The 17,806-nt window shown below is 51.2% G+C and overlaps 1 protein-coding gene across 18 annotated transcripts in view; it reads right to left on the bottom strand.

Moving 5' to 3' along the window:
* Positions 1-17,806, bottom strand: part of NFASC (neurofascin) — a 181,820-nt gene that overhangs the window by 130,455 nt on the left and 33,559 nt on the right. Inside the window, exon 1 of one of the 18 annotated variants that reach the window (XM_029935569.1) lies at positions 12,453-12,511. The exons of the other annotated variants lie outside the window; for them this stretch is intronic. The gene's annotated coding sequence lies outside the window, so the exon portion shown is untranslated. Of the gene's footprint in view, positions 1-12,452; positions 12,512-17,806 lie in introns of those variants that run through there. 18 annotated transcript variants of the gene reach the window in all.

The following is a 17,806-nucleotide window of genomic DNA, read 5'->3' as shown; positions in this document are numbered from 1 at the left end:
CTCCTGGGCTCCAAAACCAGAGCTCTTCACACTCAGAGATCGTTCCCTCCCTCCTCAAGATCCCAAAGTGAGGAGGTGGAGCCGGCCTTCAGCGTATCTTTAGGGTACCAGACATTCCCCTCGCCCCAGCCCCCTTCTGCTTGCCTCCACACAATCCCGGCAGGGTGATTTCGGGAACCAGCACCACGAAGAGTGACCCCGGAAGCATGAGGGCAGATGGAAGGGAGGCTGGCGGCCAGAGAAGGGTAGAGCTCTGCCAGGCACAGGCCCCTCCCTTCCATTTCAGGGCCACACTCCACACACTGAGCATCCCCCAGGCACGGTCCTGAGGCCTGTGACTTCCACCACTCCCGACAAGGTGAAGAAGCCACGTGTCCAAGGAGAACAAGTGTCACGGCAGCCGACAGCAGGCTGCTTCTAACCCCCCAAAGCAGACCTTAAAACTTCAGCATGCAGGGTAGACACCAGGTGTTGAGATGCAGTGGCACATGTCTCACAGCCACCTGGGCCCCCATCCCAAACAGGAGACAACAGAAACAGCACTGAACCGGTCTGGGTCCCAGCTCTTTGGTCACTCTGGGCCCTCAGCACTTCTCCCTACGACAAGGAGGTCACTGCATGGTTTGTAGAGGGCACCCCGAGGCTCAGGTCTACAGTCTGGTGAGCAGGCTGCAGAGGCCATCTTGCCTATCACGCGCTGGTGGCACCAGCCAGGTGGCAGACAGAGGAGAGCTGATTCAGGAGATAGGACTTATGCTGGCGCTCTCCCTGGGAACTCAGCCCTCCCTTCCCTCAACCACAGGCAGGCTCTGACAGTCTTCCAAGGAAAATGCTGACCTCTGGCCTGGTTGACTCCCAGTTCAACAAAGGATCGCAAGCTGGTGAGCCAGGCAGGGCCTGTTGTCTGAGGGCTGGGTCGTCTTCCACCTGCCAGCTGGCTCTGGCACATACCCCACACCCCAGCTGCCCAAGACATGGGGGAGGGGGGCCGTCATGCCAACAGGACTTCACTGGGATGTATGTGATGGGGAGGTGGCCAGAGAGCAGGGTTTATGGTCATCGCTCCAGTGTGGTCCCAGCCCTGCACAGCTGTCACTAAAATCCAGGCTTGCAGGGCACGAAAGCTGGTTCACTTGTTCTATCCAAGCGCAGAGTCCACGGCAGCCAAGTGACTATGTTGGCATCCAATGGCCCATGGGGCACGCCCCCTATGGTCTCTTACCATGATAAACCAGACCCTGAAAACAAGTGGCCCAATCCCTTTCTGTCTTGTATAAAAACCTAGCCCTGTTACGGCGCCTGGGTGGCTCAGTCAGCTAAGTGTCCAACTCTTGATTTCGATTCAGGTCATGGCCTCACCGTTTGTGAGATCAAGCTCTGCATAGGGCTCCACACTGTCAGCACAGAGCCTGCTTGGGATTCTCTCTCTCTCCTCTCTCTCTGACCCTTCCCCACTCACAGGCGCTCTCTCTCTCTCTTTCAAAATAAATAAACTTTAAAGAAAAAAAAAAGACCTGTTCCTTTCTTTCAACTTGCTGCTCAAGATCTACTTACCAGAAGGTTCCCCTGAGGGCACTTCCAATGCTCCCTACCTCACAAGCCGTATGTACATGATTCCCAAGAACTACGCACAAGTCCTCCAAACTTGACTAATAGACAGACATCTTCCAAAGGTAATAAAAATCCCCCAACTCCCATGATTATATCTAAGTAACCCCTGGCATGTCTATACCCCATGTGAGACACATACTTCTTAGGAAACCAAAATCGAATTTTTAGAAAATGTCTTTCAATCACAAAATAGAATTTAAGGGAGAAGTTTTATCTTTACAAGTGGTAGAATAACATAAAAGCCCTTGTCGATGTTCTCAGAAAATTCAGTGCAAACCATGAGCTACCCTGTTTGTCACTCATTCATCCAATATTTATTGAGTACCTCCCAGATGCCAGGTGATCGTCTTAGCAATGGGACTCAGAGCTAAAGGAGGCATTGTCCCGGCACTGGAGGAGCGGACTGTCCAGCAGGGGAGGCAGGCAATGAGACAGTGGGCTAGGAGAAAGCACAAGTGCTGGGAAGAACAGTAAGGCAGGCAGAGAGGCTAAGTGAGGGGCACAGAAAGCCAGGAAGGGCTGCTTGCCACAGGGTGGTCAGGAAATGACACCACGGCAGAGGTCTGAATAAATAAGGGGCAGAGTGAGGGAGCCGGGTGGTGATGGAGAGGACACCCCCCAAACAAGGGCAAGGAAGGCCCGGTGCTCGAGCCAGCCAGGGTCTCAGGAAGACCCCGGGGCCCAGCGTGGCAGGGAGCCTGGGAAAGGGGCGGCAGCAGTGAATCTCGAGGGGTGGGAAGGACCCACGTACACACGCAGTGCACCTGCGAGGCGTCTGACTTCATGGGAAGTGTGAAGTGATGGTTTCTTCGTCCCTGTCTCTGTCCACTCCCCTGAGTCCTTCGTGTGCCTCTGGTGGTCCCCACCAGATGGGAAGCTCACGGAGGGCAGGGGCAGTGTCTCTCCCTCATACCAGGAGGGCCCAGATGGCACAAACTATGCTATGCTCCTCCCACCTGTTGATACTGTCCCTGCAGCCTCCAGCACAGAGCCCCAGTCACAGTGACGCTTCGCTGGGTAGTGCCTCCAGTCCAAACTATGCTCCTGGGTCTGGGGAGCTCTTAGCATTAGCCCTGCCTGGCCTCCGGAATCAGGAGGAAAAGGACAGAACTGAGCATCTGGCACCAATGGACAGGTCCCCCATGTGTCACCTGAAGCCCAGTGACTCTGCACAGGTGTGGCCACCTCAGGTACACAAGCCCTCCAGGGTGGCCCCATGGGGTCCTCCAGGACCAGCCACCACTCAGGCAAGCCACTCACACGGTGGCTCTGCGGTGGGGACAGCGCAGACACCAGGCCTCACAGCACTGCAACAAACAGCTCCTTGCCTCCAGCTCCACACTGCCCCAGGGGAGCCCCAGCTGCCCGTATCCATAGCAACCGTCAGCTATGCGCTGCAGTCCCGGAGGGCAGCAGGCGGCTGCCCACTGGGCTGGCTTGTTCGGAAAGGACAGAGCATTTGTCTCGCCAGTTTGGGATGCCCTCCGTTCCCAAAAGAGGGGTCCTCATCTACTTTCATATCCCCTCTCTCTGTCACCAAGGTCCAAATGTACATGATGCATTGATCTGAAGACAGGAGTTTCTCCGATGTTCTATATGAGGCAGATCCTGCATGCAATCTCGCTTTTAAATTACCTGGGAGCCCAGGGTGCGGACAACAAGGGGAAAAGACCAAAATGACATAATTGGAAGGAACTCAAAATGTTCCTTCCTCCTGCTTCTGGTCCAGGTGATGCCTAATACCTGATCTCGCCGTAGAAAAATCTGTCTTTAGTTTTTAAAATAAATTAAAAATTAAAGTAAAAAAAAATCAGAGTGCTAATAAAAAACACTTTCCCTTTCTCTCAGTTTCTTTAAGGAAAGCCCAGCCCTCACATCCCTTTGGGTAGCAGACAGAGCCTTCTAATTTTACCCTAACCCTGCAGGTAATGGCTTCCACGGGGGCCTGGGGTGAGTGAAAAGAGGTTCATAGGTTGTCTTTTAAAATAAATAATTTACTGGGGCGCCTGGGTGGCTCAGTCAGTTCAGCATCTGACTCTCAATTTTGGTTCAGGTCATGATCCCACGGTTTGTGGATTCGAGCCCCAAATCGGGGTCTGCACTGACAGCACGGAGCCTGCTTGGGATTCTCTTTCTCCCCTCTCTCTGCCCCTCCTCTGCCCCCCGCCTTTGTCAGTCTCTCTAAATAAAAAAATAAACTTAAAAATTTTTAAATAAATGATTTACTGCCCCCTGCTAGAGACACTAGCTGAGCCAATCATAGAAAATACATCATGAACCCACAAAGCATGCTTCGGTGCAGAAATGGGGCACGTGGAGCTGGCCTCACCCCAGAAGGACAGGGAGGCACCACCAGCTGCTCCTGTGACCGGGGGCCCCACTTGCCATGAGAACCCCAAATCACCCGATCACCGGACAGGGTCAGCCCACATCAGCCCTCCTCTGTCCTTAAAACTACCTCTTTCAGTCCCACCAGCTTGAAAGACACCCTATCTTCTTTTTAAATAAAACTCTAACTCGTCATCCCTTGCTGCAGCCCCAGGAAAGAACTCTTTCTCAAGTTCCCATCTTTATTCCTCCCCTCCTCCCAATGAACTGCCCTGACATTGGGATAAAAATCAATCCCACGGTCCTCTGTAAAGTCCAGAGGGAAAATGTGTCGTTTGGCTGCCCTCAATCCTAGGAGAAAGCACATCTGGCGGGGTTTTACAGAAGCACGTTCCTACAGGCTGAGACGGTCCCAGACCCCTCGGCCCTCTCCTGACCCCGGGTCTTCCCATGCCCGTACCCATTCTGCACAGACAGGCAGCATGAAGCCCTGCTTTCCTCGTCTGTAAAATGGACATGATCCATTTTACACGTACCGATCTTACAGATTGCCTGGGGTGGGCGGGGTCTAAATGAGACAATGTACATAAATTACTTTGGCAGCATCTGGCGTGCACAAGTGTTAGTTGTTATTAGCCATTATTTTTGCGGACCACAAACTTTTTGAGAGCAGATACCAATGTGTCATAGTTGGATCTGCCTCCGCTAGCGCAGTGCCTGGTGCTCTGTAGATATTCATTAAAAAAAAAAAAAAAAAGAAAATGAAAATGTTTGCTAAATAAATCTAGCGGAAGAGGCTCTAGGCTTATTTCCCAGCAGTCCCTGTTCCACCTCAAGATGGCCTTGGCTTAGCATTGTTCTCCTAGGGGACAGTTATCCTCACATAACCTTCTCTCTCGCCACTCAGGAGAATTCCAATAAAATCAAACAGTAGGAGGAAAATGCTCTAAGAAAGGGAAGCCTCTCTGCATACCATCCTGCCAGGTCCTGCCAGGCCTCTCAAAAGATGTGCCCTCCTCCCCCTGCCTCCTGGATGGTATTCAGTAGCCAGCTGAATAATCAGAGGGGATTCCAACCAGCGGCAATTAACACTCTTCCAGCTGGGAAGAGATTTAGCTCTGCGATTCCCAGATCTGCTGATTCCCCTTCTCTCTTCCAGAAAACACCAACTGCTGCCACACCGCTTGGGAGGACCCCACGGATCAAAAAGAACCTGACTGATGAAACAAGACAGGCCAAGTGCCCATAATTATTGAAGCCGGAGATGGGTATATGGGGATTCATGAAACGGTTCTCTACCTTTGTATATTCTGAAAAACAAAACAAAACCTTCATTAATAATTCCATATTTTACCAAAACTAGGGCAAAGAAGCCCAAAGGATTATTCTTTTCAAATCACAGGGGGATCTCCAGGCTTGAATTTCCATTGTAAAAGAAAATTTCTCTGGCTCATTTGCATCTAAAAGACCAGGGAGGTATTTAGGTGATGTATGGAGAGGGTCGGTCTCAGGGAGCGTAGGCAAAGTGACTTAACTTCCAGGAGGCTCGCCTCAGCTTCCTTACCCGCAAAACTCCGGCTGTGTCCTATCTCATAGGACAGCCCTATGAAAGGATGTGAAGCTAGCAGTACTTCGGTAGCATCCTGAATGGTACCTATTAGCACAGGTGTCTGATAGCACATATTAGACACTTGATTAAATTTAGTTCATTTTCTCTCCTTGATGAAACAAAGATTCTGTTGTATTCTTGTGTTAAGAAGCTTATGGACTCAAACTCTAAAAGTCTGCCGGTGGCCAAGAGAAATTAAACACACCGAAAAAGAAAGATTCTAGAAAAAGGAACTCAAAACTCCGTGTCTGGAAAACCGAAGTGCACACCACCCATCAAACACTGAAGTATTTGAAGCCCACCATTCGCCACAGGCACCAACTCAGAGGGGACAGGGTGCCAGGCTAGGGGAGCATGAATGCACACCACTCTGGGCCTTGGGCAGCAGTGAATACAGCAGGTGGAGCTGCCAGGAGAGGCTGTGGAGCATTCAAATACCATAATGACTCAAACAGATATTTGTATACAAATGTTCATAATAGCAGCATTATTCACAACAGCCAAATGGCAGAAACAACTCAGATGTCCATTGACAGATGAATAGATAAACAAAATGTGGTCTACCTATACAATGAAATGTTACTCTGCTTTAAAAAGGAATGGGATTCTGATACTTGCTACAACATAATGGAAGACATTATGCTAAGTGATCGAAGTCAGGCAAGCAAACACTGCATGATCCTACTTCTATGAAACACCTGGAACAGTGGAATTCATGGACACAGAAACAATGATGATTGCCAGGTCCACAGGGGAGGAGGGCATGGAGTGATAATATTTAATGGGTATGGAATTTCAGTTTGGGAACATGATAAGCTCTGGAGATGGATGGCAGTAATGGCTGCACAACAATGAAAATGGGTCTAATGCCACTGAACTGTACAATCAAAAATGTTTAAAATGGTAAACTACGGCATGCAGATTATAAAAAGATTATTAAGCTGAAAACAATCAAGACCCAAAAGACTCAGGAAGAAACACTGATCTCTGCCTCCTACATAGATACAACTGCCTAGAAGAATGTAGACAGAGGACCTGCTCCAGGAAGAGAGCTATCACCACAGATAACTACATTATGATATAGACTAGATAGGGTAGAAAGGGAGGAACTTAGTAAGGCCTGATTGATCAAAGTCCTCCATGTCCCACTGTTTCTGAATGGCCCAGCAAACATCTGTTTACCAAATGTTTACTCTGTTTCATCTTCCTGTAAACTACATTCCTTCCCTGTGAAGTGCCAGACCCCTCCCCCTTCTCCTTAGTTCAGGATGACACATGTACACCTGCTTTTGCCTGACTGTCTGTGGATGCTCATGTCTATGTGGATTCCCTGTATGTATGAAATTAAATTTGATTTTCTCCTGTTAATCTCTTTCATGTCAATTTAATTCTCATTTCAGCTAGAATCTTAATGGACATAGGAAAATTTTTTCCTTCTCAACAGTGTATTTTACCACAGAGAAATACTGATGATGATGATGATGATGATGATAAGAATAAAAGATGAAAGCACCCTTAAAATATTCTTAAAATATGCTCACTTCTGGAGATGGGTCAATGGGATCCCCGAAAGGTTACAGAAATTGCAGCAAATCCTTAGCACTGTGTCCTTCTCTACCAGGCTGGCGCCTGGGTCGCGGCTACCATGTAAGAATCGGTGTCAAAGGTGCTACCTTTCCCTCCTGCCCCTGGAGGGGAGAACCTGCAGACCTGAGCACAAGGAGAAGAGAGTGGTGTGGCCAGCCCCTGCCCCAAAGACTGCTAACAAGCCAACCTCCCTATTCATCCTCCAACACATCCTTGCTAGGCAGGACACACACAGGCTGGACCTGAAGTCTGCTTCCTCTCTTTCCCTGACTCTCAATTCATTCAAAAGGACCCCTGAGCTTCAGGGGAGCAGCTTTCACACCCACCTAGATGCAAAGAATGGCAACAACAGTGGTAACAAAGCCTGTGGCAGGAGGAAGGCTGGCTCAGTTGCCTGTCCACCTCCGCACGACCCAGAGTTTCCCTCCCAGAACCCCATATCCATTTCTCATGGTTGAGAGTTATCCCCCACATTTTGAGTTCTGCATCCATAGTCCAGAATTCCTCCAAACCTCCTCTCCCTACCATTTCCCTAGAGTCAGTGCCAACACAGAGGGAAGAGAGTGATCTTTCTCCTGCCACAGACCCAAGGTATACCACCTCCACAATCTAAGCAGTAGAAGACTGAGGGCTCAAGAAGGACAGAGAGAGGGCACAGAGGTGTGAGACCCCTTGGCAGGGGCCATGCCTGCGCAGGAGTCTCAAATCACTTATTCTCCCCTGAGGCTTATCTAACCCTAGCAGCGACAAAGACCATATTGCACACACACGGATATCTAGAACGGGCAAATCAATCTATAGTGACAGAAAGCTGCTCTGTGGTTGCCTGCGGCCCGCAGCTGGACCGCCTGCAGATGGGATGAGGGCATTTTCAGGGGTGATGAAATATTCTATAACTTGATTGGAGTGGTGGTTACATGGGTATACACGTATGTCAATCTCATCTGACTATACCCTTACGATGAGCACATTTTATTGAGTGTAAATTATACCCCAATAAGGTTGAATTTAAAAGTGAAAAAAATAAAAACCCTAAGAGCTCGGGTACGAGTCACATGCTTTAGTAGTGATTTAGAAGGCAGATCTTAAAGGCTCAGGAAGACAATGCATCCCAAATGACAGTGCATTCACCAGGCGATTCTGATTCTGTGCTGAGTCTAAAGGGCCTGAAGACCCCTCCTCCCTCCACGTCTCCCCACCAACCCCAGAATTTCACAGGCAGGCAAACAAAGACCCCATCAGACCTCTCCTCTGGCTGGACGTCGAGTTCCAAATGCTCCTCAGAACTAGTTAATCACATCCTGTCTTGGGTAGAGATTTGTGGAGGGGGAAACAGGGCAGCTGGCACCTACCACTGGCTCTTGGGGTATGCTTAGGCCCATTACCTTGTCACTTACAATGTCTTCCTCTACAAAGAGCCCCCAGCAGGGGAGCTGAGGGGCCTGGAGAGGGAGAGAGCCCCTGAGAACAGCCCAGAGCCTGGAGATTGGGGGCAGTTATGGCTATGGATTGTGCAGGTTTCTGGCCCTCAGGCCTCTGGTCCATCTGCAAACATTTTGCAGAATGTTCCCTCACAGACTGTTTTTAGGGAGGAAAAGCATTTTAACTTTCTTTTCTTGTTAATATATATGTTTATTTATTTTTGAGAGAGAGTAAGAGAAAGAGTGTGAGCAGGGAAGGAACAGAGAGAGAGGGAGACACAGAATCTGAAGGAAGGCTCCAGGCTCTGGGCTGTCAGCACAGAGCCCAATGCGGGACTTGAACTCACAAACTGCAAGTCCTTGACCTGAGTCAAAGTCGGAGGCTTTAACTGACTGAGACACCCAGGAGCCCCGCACTTTAACTTTCTAACACTGTATTATTCAGGCACTACCAGATTCCGTATTCTGTTTTTTATTCCCCTTCTTCCAGCAAAATATAGTCTGTTTTCCGACACGTGTGGTTTGTGGGAAGCTGGTGGCTTCAGCAGCATGGCCGCACTGCTGGTCCATCCTGGAGGCTGACAGACAGTGGTTCAGGGTGAGGGTCTCCCCTTTTCCCTTCAGGGGTCCACAGCCAGGGAACGGGAGTGAGGAAGAAGGGACATGAAGAGGACACTTGGATTTGTTCAGAGTCAGAAATCCAGCTCCAGGGTAGTCAAAATTCAGATGTGTCTTCATATATTAACATCTCCTGCCCCAGTGGTTCTTAGAAAAACAGAACCACACCCAAATCCTGACTCTCCCACTTAATCACTGTGTGACCTTAGGCAAATCACTTAACCTCTCTGTTTTCCCTTCCACAGATAGAATGGGGATTGTGGTATCTGACTCATCAGGTTATCAACGGGACTGAATGAGGAGATACATCAAGAGCACAAGGCAGTGACTGGGGGCAGCTAGAAAGCATTTCATCACCCTCCTCACTTAACCCCCTCATTCTGACCCTGCCCACTCTGGAGCAAAGTGGAAAGTTATCTCTGGGAGAGAGACTGCAGTGGCTGCATGGCCCTGGACAGAGGGGCTAAATGACTTCACAGATTCATTCATTTATTTTCACAGAGTCCAAGAAACAGGTGGTATTAATGTCACACTTGACAGACAAGGAAACTGGGAGGTCAACTAGTTAGGGGAAGACCTTGGACAGACAGGAGCCCAGCAGCCCAACTCTGGAACCCACGCGTCTGACCACTCAGACACACCATCTCCAGGTGCTGGTGCACTTGTTTCTCACTGCACGAATCAAGAAGAGACAGAAGAACCCCCATCCCCACACATTTTTCTCTGAGGCTGCCCCCATGGTACAGATCAGGGTGACAAAGGGCAAGAAATGGGGTGAGCAGCCCTGCAGGTGCCTGGCTAAAGGAGCCCCCATCCCACCCAGACGCACATCAATTCCATCTCAGCTCGGAAAGCCCCCAGCAGCGGTCCCTGTGCACACATGAACTACACATGCTTACATCGCATGGAAGGGGTACAGTTCCAGGAACGGAGCCCTAGCAAAGCCATGGATTTCCTTCTGCGGGAATGAGGCACGTCTGACTGAAAGGCTGAAATGAAAAGCCTATAAACCAACAGGCTGCTCCAGAGCCCCCAGGGGTGGCTTCCTTCTCCTGGCTTCCTCTCCCTACCTAGAGAATTCTCAGCAACCTCCCCACCCCGCCAGCCTTTTTTCCAGATGCCAAATCCCAGCTGGGTGCTTGGCGTGCCCAGAGGCTGCCGACTGGTGACGCCCTGCGCTGCTGACGCATGGTCCAGCATGTCTCGTGGACAGGCTGCTAACAGAAAATCCCTGCAGTGGTCATCAATTCAGAGTCCAGGCTGCAGGACGGCCCCCTCCTGCAGTGCCAGATGCTCCTCAAAATCTCCAAGGGAGATTCCACATGACCCCTCTATTGGGAAGTTCTTTTTGTTTGCATTTGAGCTCAGTCTTTCTCGTGTCTTCCAAGATAAAGCATGTGGTTGCCTTCTACTGGGAGGCAGCCCAGCACAAGGGCTCAAGAGAGCAGGGTTGGGCCAGGAAGGACCACTGGCTTGATCATGGACAATGTGACACTGGCCAACATGCTTAACTTCTCTGGGTCTCGATCCTAAAAGGACAGTAGCATGGGTTGTTGGGAGGTTGCAGAGACCACAGGCTGCAAGTGCTTGGAGAAGCACCTGACCCAGGATACGCTCTCAGCTCGCCTGTTACAGTTACCGGTGCCAATGGCTCTCCCATCCCTGGGGAAGGCCACCTTGCCTAGCCCTCCTGGCACACACTCGGTATGTCTTCTCGAGACAGGAGTCACCACGGCCTGACTCAGCCTGTCTGCCTTTCTGAGGAAGGTCCTTGTCTCGGTTGCTAGACCTTCCAGGAACCTCCTGCAACCATAAAACAGTCAGTAGGGACCCCCGAAAATCTTGGTGGAAGATGCTGGGTCGTTCCTCTGGGCCAGGTGCCCAGCCGGGTGGGTCCTGCACACCCCCACTCCTGACCTCCAGGGTTTTGCCAGCTCTGGTGCCCTCGCTTAGTACAACAGCATCCAGCTTGGCACATAGATCCTGGAAACTGCTCCTAGGAGCATGCAGATGCTTCTAAAAATAGCCACCGCCTCTTCAGACTGTGGGAGGGGAAGGGAAGTGACTGTCCACAGTGTCTGCAGGAGTGCAGAGCCCAAGTTGGAGCTACGGTTCTCTGCAAGGCCACCTCCCCACCCCACAGCCCTGCAACCAGGATCAGGACGGGCCACCCCAGAATGTGGCATGCTCAAGGAAGCCAGCGTTGTTCGCTTTGTGCACTCAGGTGAAGGAGTGGCCTGCACAGCTCTGAGACCCTGAAGCTGCCCTAGGGAAAGGTGTGGCCTGCCTTTGGGGAGATTTTCCCTTTCTGGTTTGAGGCTTCAAAGCCTAGAATCAGCCCCTTCTGGCTCTAATGCAGCCTCAAACCTTCCTGGGTTAAGCAGGGTTACTGAATCCTCAATTCAAACAAAAAGTTCAAGTCCCGGAGTCCAAGCCTTGCCCCAAGGAGCCATGTATCCACGAGGAGGACAAGAGAGACAGTCCCTGCCACCGGCCCCCTTCTCCCTCCCAACTCACAATGAAACTGCCACGCAGTCCATAGAGTTGGCTTGAGGAGGAAATGTTTCCTAAATCAGGGGAGCTCCAGGCCAGAGCCACTTACGAAAGCCAAGGGGAGCACCATCAGCTCCTGACAGGCAGGAGACCTGCGCCTGCCTGGACCCTGCTTTCCTCTTGTTTTGGTTCAACTCTAAGTGAAGGAGATCCAGGATTCCCTAAATCAGAAGCTGCTCTGCATCCCTAGAAGCCAGCTTGGTCTTCCTCCTTCCCAACCAGCAGCTTCTGTGTTCCTGGGCTGAGAGCCAGAGATGCCAAGACTGAGGCGGGACAGGCTCGGCCGGAGGGAGGGGGCTGTTTTGGGATGGTGGGGCCCAGAGCCAAGGGCTAGGGGAGAGAAAGGGAGGGGCTCAGGAAGGCTAACCCAGAGGGACAGGTCACAGTTAATACGGGCTTTGTAATCAGATGCACAGCTTGAGTCCCCCACTCCTCCTGCCAAATGCTCTTCAGCACCTCACTTTCCCAGACACCCCTCACTCCTCAGGGCAGAGCTCCCCTGTGCAACCTCATCCCGTGCCGCTCTACCCGTGCAGCTAATTCCTCATTATGGCTTCTCTCCCTTCTGGCCTGCTCGCTTCATGTCCCACATCTTAACACCAGGCCGGTCCACTCCCTGCACAAAGACCTTGCACGCACACACAACTCCAGCATTGTCAGGAAGCAACGCACCATCCTAGCCCCGGCCACTCCGGAGCCCTGATGGCCATGGCAGAAGGACTCACCCAGAGGGAGGGACAGGGGGAGGGGGGCAGGAAGCCAGAAGCAGGGCAGCGCGGACCACCCCACCTCTCTGCTGAACGAGTCGTGCTCCAGTTCGTCTGCTGCCGTCTCAGTCCCCCTCCATGGGGACAGGTGGGGATGGAAAGCTAGGCGTTTCTTAGACCCCAGGCCATTCCAATGGGCAGATGGAGGCCTGAGCAAAATCTCAGCTGACCGTCCCCCTGAATGCTGGCCTCAGAGCAAACACAGCAGCCCTGCTCTGGGTGGAATCAAAATAATTCCTGGTTTCCCTGCTCCTTGCCACCTCCCACTTGCCACCTCCCCAGCCTGTGGTGGCATAGACAGGGCTTTATTATCTCAAGCCCACCGCGTCCTCCAAAAGTGCTGTGAATGGAATCCCACACAATACACTTGTTTATTAATAACCACTCAGCCCCCCGCCCCCACCAAGGCTTGCTCATTCGCTCCCCGCCGGGTCCCCCTCGTGCATAATGGAGGAGTTATGTGGCCCATGGCACAAGCCGGGCTGTGCTGCTCAGGCTCTGAAGGGACAGACAGAGAGGAGTACCAGGCTGGGCCAGGCTCCCCAAGGCGGGGGTGGGAGGCGGAACAGACCCCCCAGTTAAGACTAGGAGCTGTAATGTTTTGTGAGTGGTATCAGCCCCGCCCCATATGCATGCCCTACCCCAACCCAAGCCGGCGTGGCAGCAGGTCATGTAACATTTATTCAACACCCACCCCGCTGTACATCCAAGGCCCCACAGAGGACCAGGGCTCCTGCAAGGTCAACATCAGCCCACTGGTCCACTTTTGCTCTAGGGCCTCAGGACAAACTTCTCTCTCTCTTCTGCTCAACAGCCCATCACACATCTGACTGCAGCCAGCACTCTGAGTCTTGTCTAGACTGCGCATCTCCAGGCCTGTCGGCTGACCCTCATTCAACTACATCCATCCCTGCACTTTTCTGTTTCCCTTGTGATGCCGCACTTCTGAGGGTCAGGCTTTCTCTCTCTCTCTCTCTTTTAAATTGTTTTACATTTATTTCTTTTTGAGAGACAGAGACAGAGCACAAGAGGAGGAGGAGCAGAGAGGGAGGGAGACACAGAATCCAAAGCAGGCTCCAGGCTCTGAGCTGTCAGCACAGAGCCCGACGCAAGGCTCGAACACCCGAACCACAAGATCAAGATTTGAGCCAAAGTCGGATGCTTAACCAACTAGGCCACCCAGGTGTCCCTCAGGCTTTCTCTTAAAGTGTAAATTAGCCCAGCCCCCTTGTCCTACTGGTAAGACGGTACCTTGCTAACATTCTTGTGGAGGGAAATCTGGAAATGGATCTAAAAGTCTTAAAAACGTTTATGCCTTGTTTCATAAATTCTACTTCTGAGAGTAGATCTTAGGGAAGTAATTATGGATAACAACTATAAGTCACGCAAATGTTGATCAGAATATTGTTTATAATGATAAAAAGTCAGAAAAGCATTAAGAGCCATCACTAGGGGAAATGACAAACTTTGGCATGTCCCTGGTTTGACAGGAAGTAGCATGTGAAAATAGGGTTCTAGAGCCAGAAGACCTGGGTTCAAAATTTGGCTTTGCCATTTACTGGCTGTGTTACCTTGGGCAAGTTATTTAGCCTCTCTGTGCCTCACTCTCTTTATTTGTATAATTGGGGTAATAATAATACAAATCTCAAGTTACAAAATTCAATGAATGATAGTTCCTGACACATATGACAAACACCAAAAAAAAGAAGGTTGAGTCTTACTACTATCATAAGTATACAGAAATAGTATACAGTTATTAAAATAATGAAATATGTAGAATACTATTTTATTTAATTTTTAAATATAATTTATTGTCAAATTGGCTAACATAGAGTGTATACGGCGTGCTCTTGGTTTGGGGGTAAATTCTGTGATTCATCACTTACAAACAACACCCAGTGCTCATCCCAACAGGTGCCCTTCTCAATGTAGAATACTATTTTAATAATATGAAAGATTATAAAATGAAAAGAGAGGATTAAAAAACACAGTAAGAATGGCCCTTTGGATGGTGAAATTCTAGATAATTTGCATTTTTTCCTTTGTGCTTGTTTATATTTTCTCAATTTTCTGCAAAGAACACACACTACTTTCTTTAATAAGAAAAGGTAACTTAACAGTATGATGCAGTCACCCGCACACAAGACAGCCCTGGTTCCGGAGGCTGCCCTTCCTCTGGGGAAGTTCATCTTGTACCGCCTCTCTGACCATCGGTCCCGTTGCTGCCTCATACTGAGTTTCAAGCCAACAGTGCAGCCCCCTGGCTCCAGCTCCCTCCTGCCCCCCAGCTTGGCCCCAGACCGGGGGCTACTGTTGGGCCATTTCTCTCCCTTATAATGAGCACGGACAGGCTAGTGGAGTTTGTAAGAAGGGGGGAAGGGTAGCTGAGAGAGGCACAACCAGAGTGGAAGGTGCTAGCCCTAAGGTTCAGAGCCAGAATAGAGGGGTGCACCCCAGCTTGGGGGGGGGCAGAGGGAGCCCATTTTCCACATCAGCAAGGTAGACACAGGTTAAGGGAGACCAGATTTGTCCCACATTGAAGAGGAATGAAAGGAAGTTACATGCTGAGAATCAGGCATACATCCAAATGGGGGGGTACCCAGAGGGTAGGCTGTCCCCTTGCTTTGGAGTTCTCCTGGTTTCTGGTGGCTTCTTTGGAGGCAGCCATACTGGCCAATCGCTCAGAGCCAGCTGTGTCACAGCCCCCTTCTCAACTAAGGGCGATGTCCCCCCAGTGCAGAATGGGGAGCAGGAAGGCAGTGGCAGCCAGAGGGAAGGCAGATAGTAGGGAGCAGGGGGAGCTGCTGGGGCCGGCCGGCCTGAATGTGGGTCACATTCCCAGAGGACAGCCCATGCCAGTACAGGACAGCTGTGGCCGTGGAAACAGCTGGCGTGCCTGCGGGAGAGCTCCATCCCATCCCGGGTCCTAGTCAGGGCTCCCCACACCCATGCCCTGCAGGCTCACCCCCCTGCCCCCTGCTGCCCTCCCCTGAAAGGATGGGTGTGCCAAGCCCGGCCTGCCCGCTTTTCCACACCAGAAGAGATCAGCAATAAAATGATCCGGGGGGGATGGCTGACCTTGCCAGACTGCCCACAGGGACAGCGTGGGGCTGGGTGAGCCTCGCGCCCTCAAACTGCAGTTGTCAGCTGACGGTTGACCATCCCGGCTAAGGATCTAGTTTCCTCTCTGGGTGCGTCATGCCCACTTCCCGGGATGGAAAGTGAATTCCATCACAACAGGAAATTTGCAGTCCTGAAGAACGTCGTCTGAAGGATTGAGCAGCACTGTGGGTGCCCCCTGTCAGAGGAGCTGTGGAAACCCCAGCACTGAGTGGGAGAGCCCCTCTGAGGGCCTGTCCAGCGCTGAGACCCCAGGATCACACAGGGCCCGATGGCGGCCATCCACAAGGAAGCCGTCAGAAGCGAGCTGGGAGGACAGTGTGGGGGAGCCCCACGGCAGCACCCGAGTCCGCAACCCACTCAAGTCCGTGTCTGTCTCTGCCGTGGTGTGCCGGCTCCGTGGGTGTGTCTGTGCTTGTGCCTGCCTATGAGCATGCGTTTGGGTGTCTGCGGGAAGGCACATAACCTTGCGTCCCTGGGAACCTCTTCAGTTCCCTGAACCTGAACACCTCAGTTCCCAAGCGTGCGGCCCAGTGAGTGCGAGGCCTCTGCTTGGCTGTGTGTGTGTATCTAAAGGTGTTGCACAGAATGAGTATGTCTACCTGCTTGTGGTGATGGTGGGCATATGTGTATGTCTGGTCCATAGTGTGTGTCTTGTATGTGTGACTTACATTACTAGTGTGGCTCGATATATGCGGGCACCTGTCTTCGTGTATCTAGAGGCGTCCCAGTATGTGTACGTGGTGTTGGATACAGGTGCCCTCCGGTTTGCAGGATGGTATCATTCGTCTGTGTCTGTGAGTGTGAATGTGAGTGAGTGTGTGTGTTCAGTAAGTCTCCGATATGGACATGCATTCTGACGTGTGGGTCTCTTGGTCTCAATGCATGCGTTTGTCCCGATTCTTGTATGTGTGTTTGTGAGTATGCATGTCTCCTTTGATGTGTGTGCTGTACCTGTGTTTCTGCACATGCGTGTGTATGTGTGTGCAGAAGCAGAAGAGGATGGGGCGATCCCGTGGTCTCCCTGCATTACCAGAATGCTCTCCGGTCAGGAACGACACTGCGTGACTCATCCACATGCAAGGCCTGCAGGGGCTCCCTGTTTCTGCAGCATAAGATTCACCTCCTCCAGGCTGACATCTAGGAAACTCCTTGTCAGCATCCAGTAATCCGACGACACTTGCTTTGCTGTAAATGCCTGGAATAGCCCACCTCTACCTCTGCTTTTTACGTTCCTTTTCCTGGAGTTCCTTTTTTCCATTTCTGCTCAACAAAATCCTACTCATCCTTGAAGGCCCAGGGCCAATGCCACCTCCTCCAGGAAGCCAATTCAGCCCTTTGGCTGGAGAAGAACATTTCGGCCTCTGGTCTCCAAAGCACATTATGAGGCACAGACCTTGCCCACCTTTTATTGTGAGGATGTGTGCAAGTATTTCTGCCCCTAGTGGATGACGAATAACACATTGTCAGGGGCTTCATCCTGACCTTTGCAGTTCCCAAGGTGGCCGGCTCCATGTCTGGCACACAGAGGCCTGCAGTACATATTTACTGAAATACATACCCAGCAAGCTGAAAAGGGAGACAGCAATGACAGCCCTGGTTAAATACAAGCCATGGTCTGAGAGTCTGCAGGGCTAGGAAAAGCCATTTACCCTCCTTGGACTAAGGCTTTGGGTCTGAAGGAGCCTCTTCTAAATTTTTTTTATGTTTATTTTTAAGAGACAGAGACAGAGCATGAGAGGGAGAGGGGCAGAGAGAGAGAGGAGACAGAATCTGAAGCAGGCTCCAGGCTCTGGGCTGTCAGCACAGAGGCTGATGTGGGGTTCGAACCCATGAACCGTGAGATCATGACCTGAGCCGAAATCGGAAGCTTAACCAACTGAGCCATGCAGGTGCCCCTGAAGGAGCCTCTTCTAGGAGGCAATGGCTGAAGGTTAAGTGCGACAGCTCTGCTAGCGTCTTCCTTCTTGGGAAGCAATTGCCTAACAACTGATCTCTCTCAGGAATGGGGCACAGCTCCAGAAGCCTCACCCACGCTGGCCAGGACAGAGTCCAGTTACCAACTTTCCTTTAGCAACTCTACACGCACACTCCAAATTCCAACATTCTCTCACGTAGGCTGAGCTTTGGTGCTGGAAAGATGCAGCCCACCAGCCAGATCTCCAGCCTCTGGAGCTGAGGTGGCTGCGCCA

Source organism: Suricata suricatta, chromosome 3 (assembly GCF_006229205.1).
Source record: "Suricata suricatta isolate VVHF042 chromosome 3, meerkat_22Aug2017_6uvM2_HiC, whole genome shotgun sequence".
Lineage (NCBI taxonomy): Eukaryota > Metazoa > Chordata > Mammalia > Carnivora > Herpestidae > Suricata > Suricata suricatta.
Note: the sequence above shows the minus strand (reverse complement) of the source record. Positions and strands in the feature narration are given on the sequence as shown.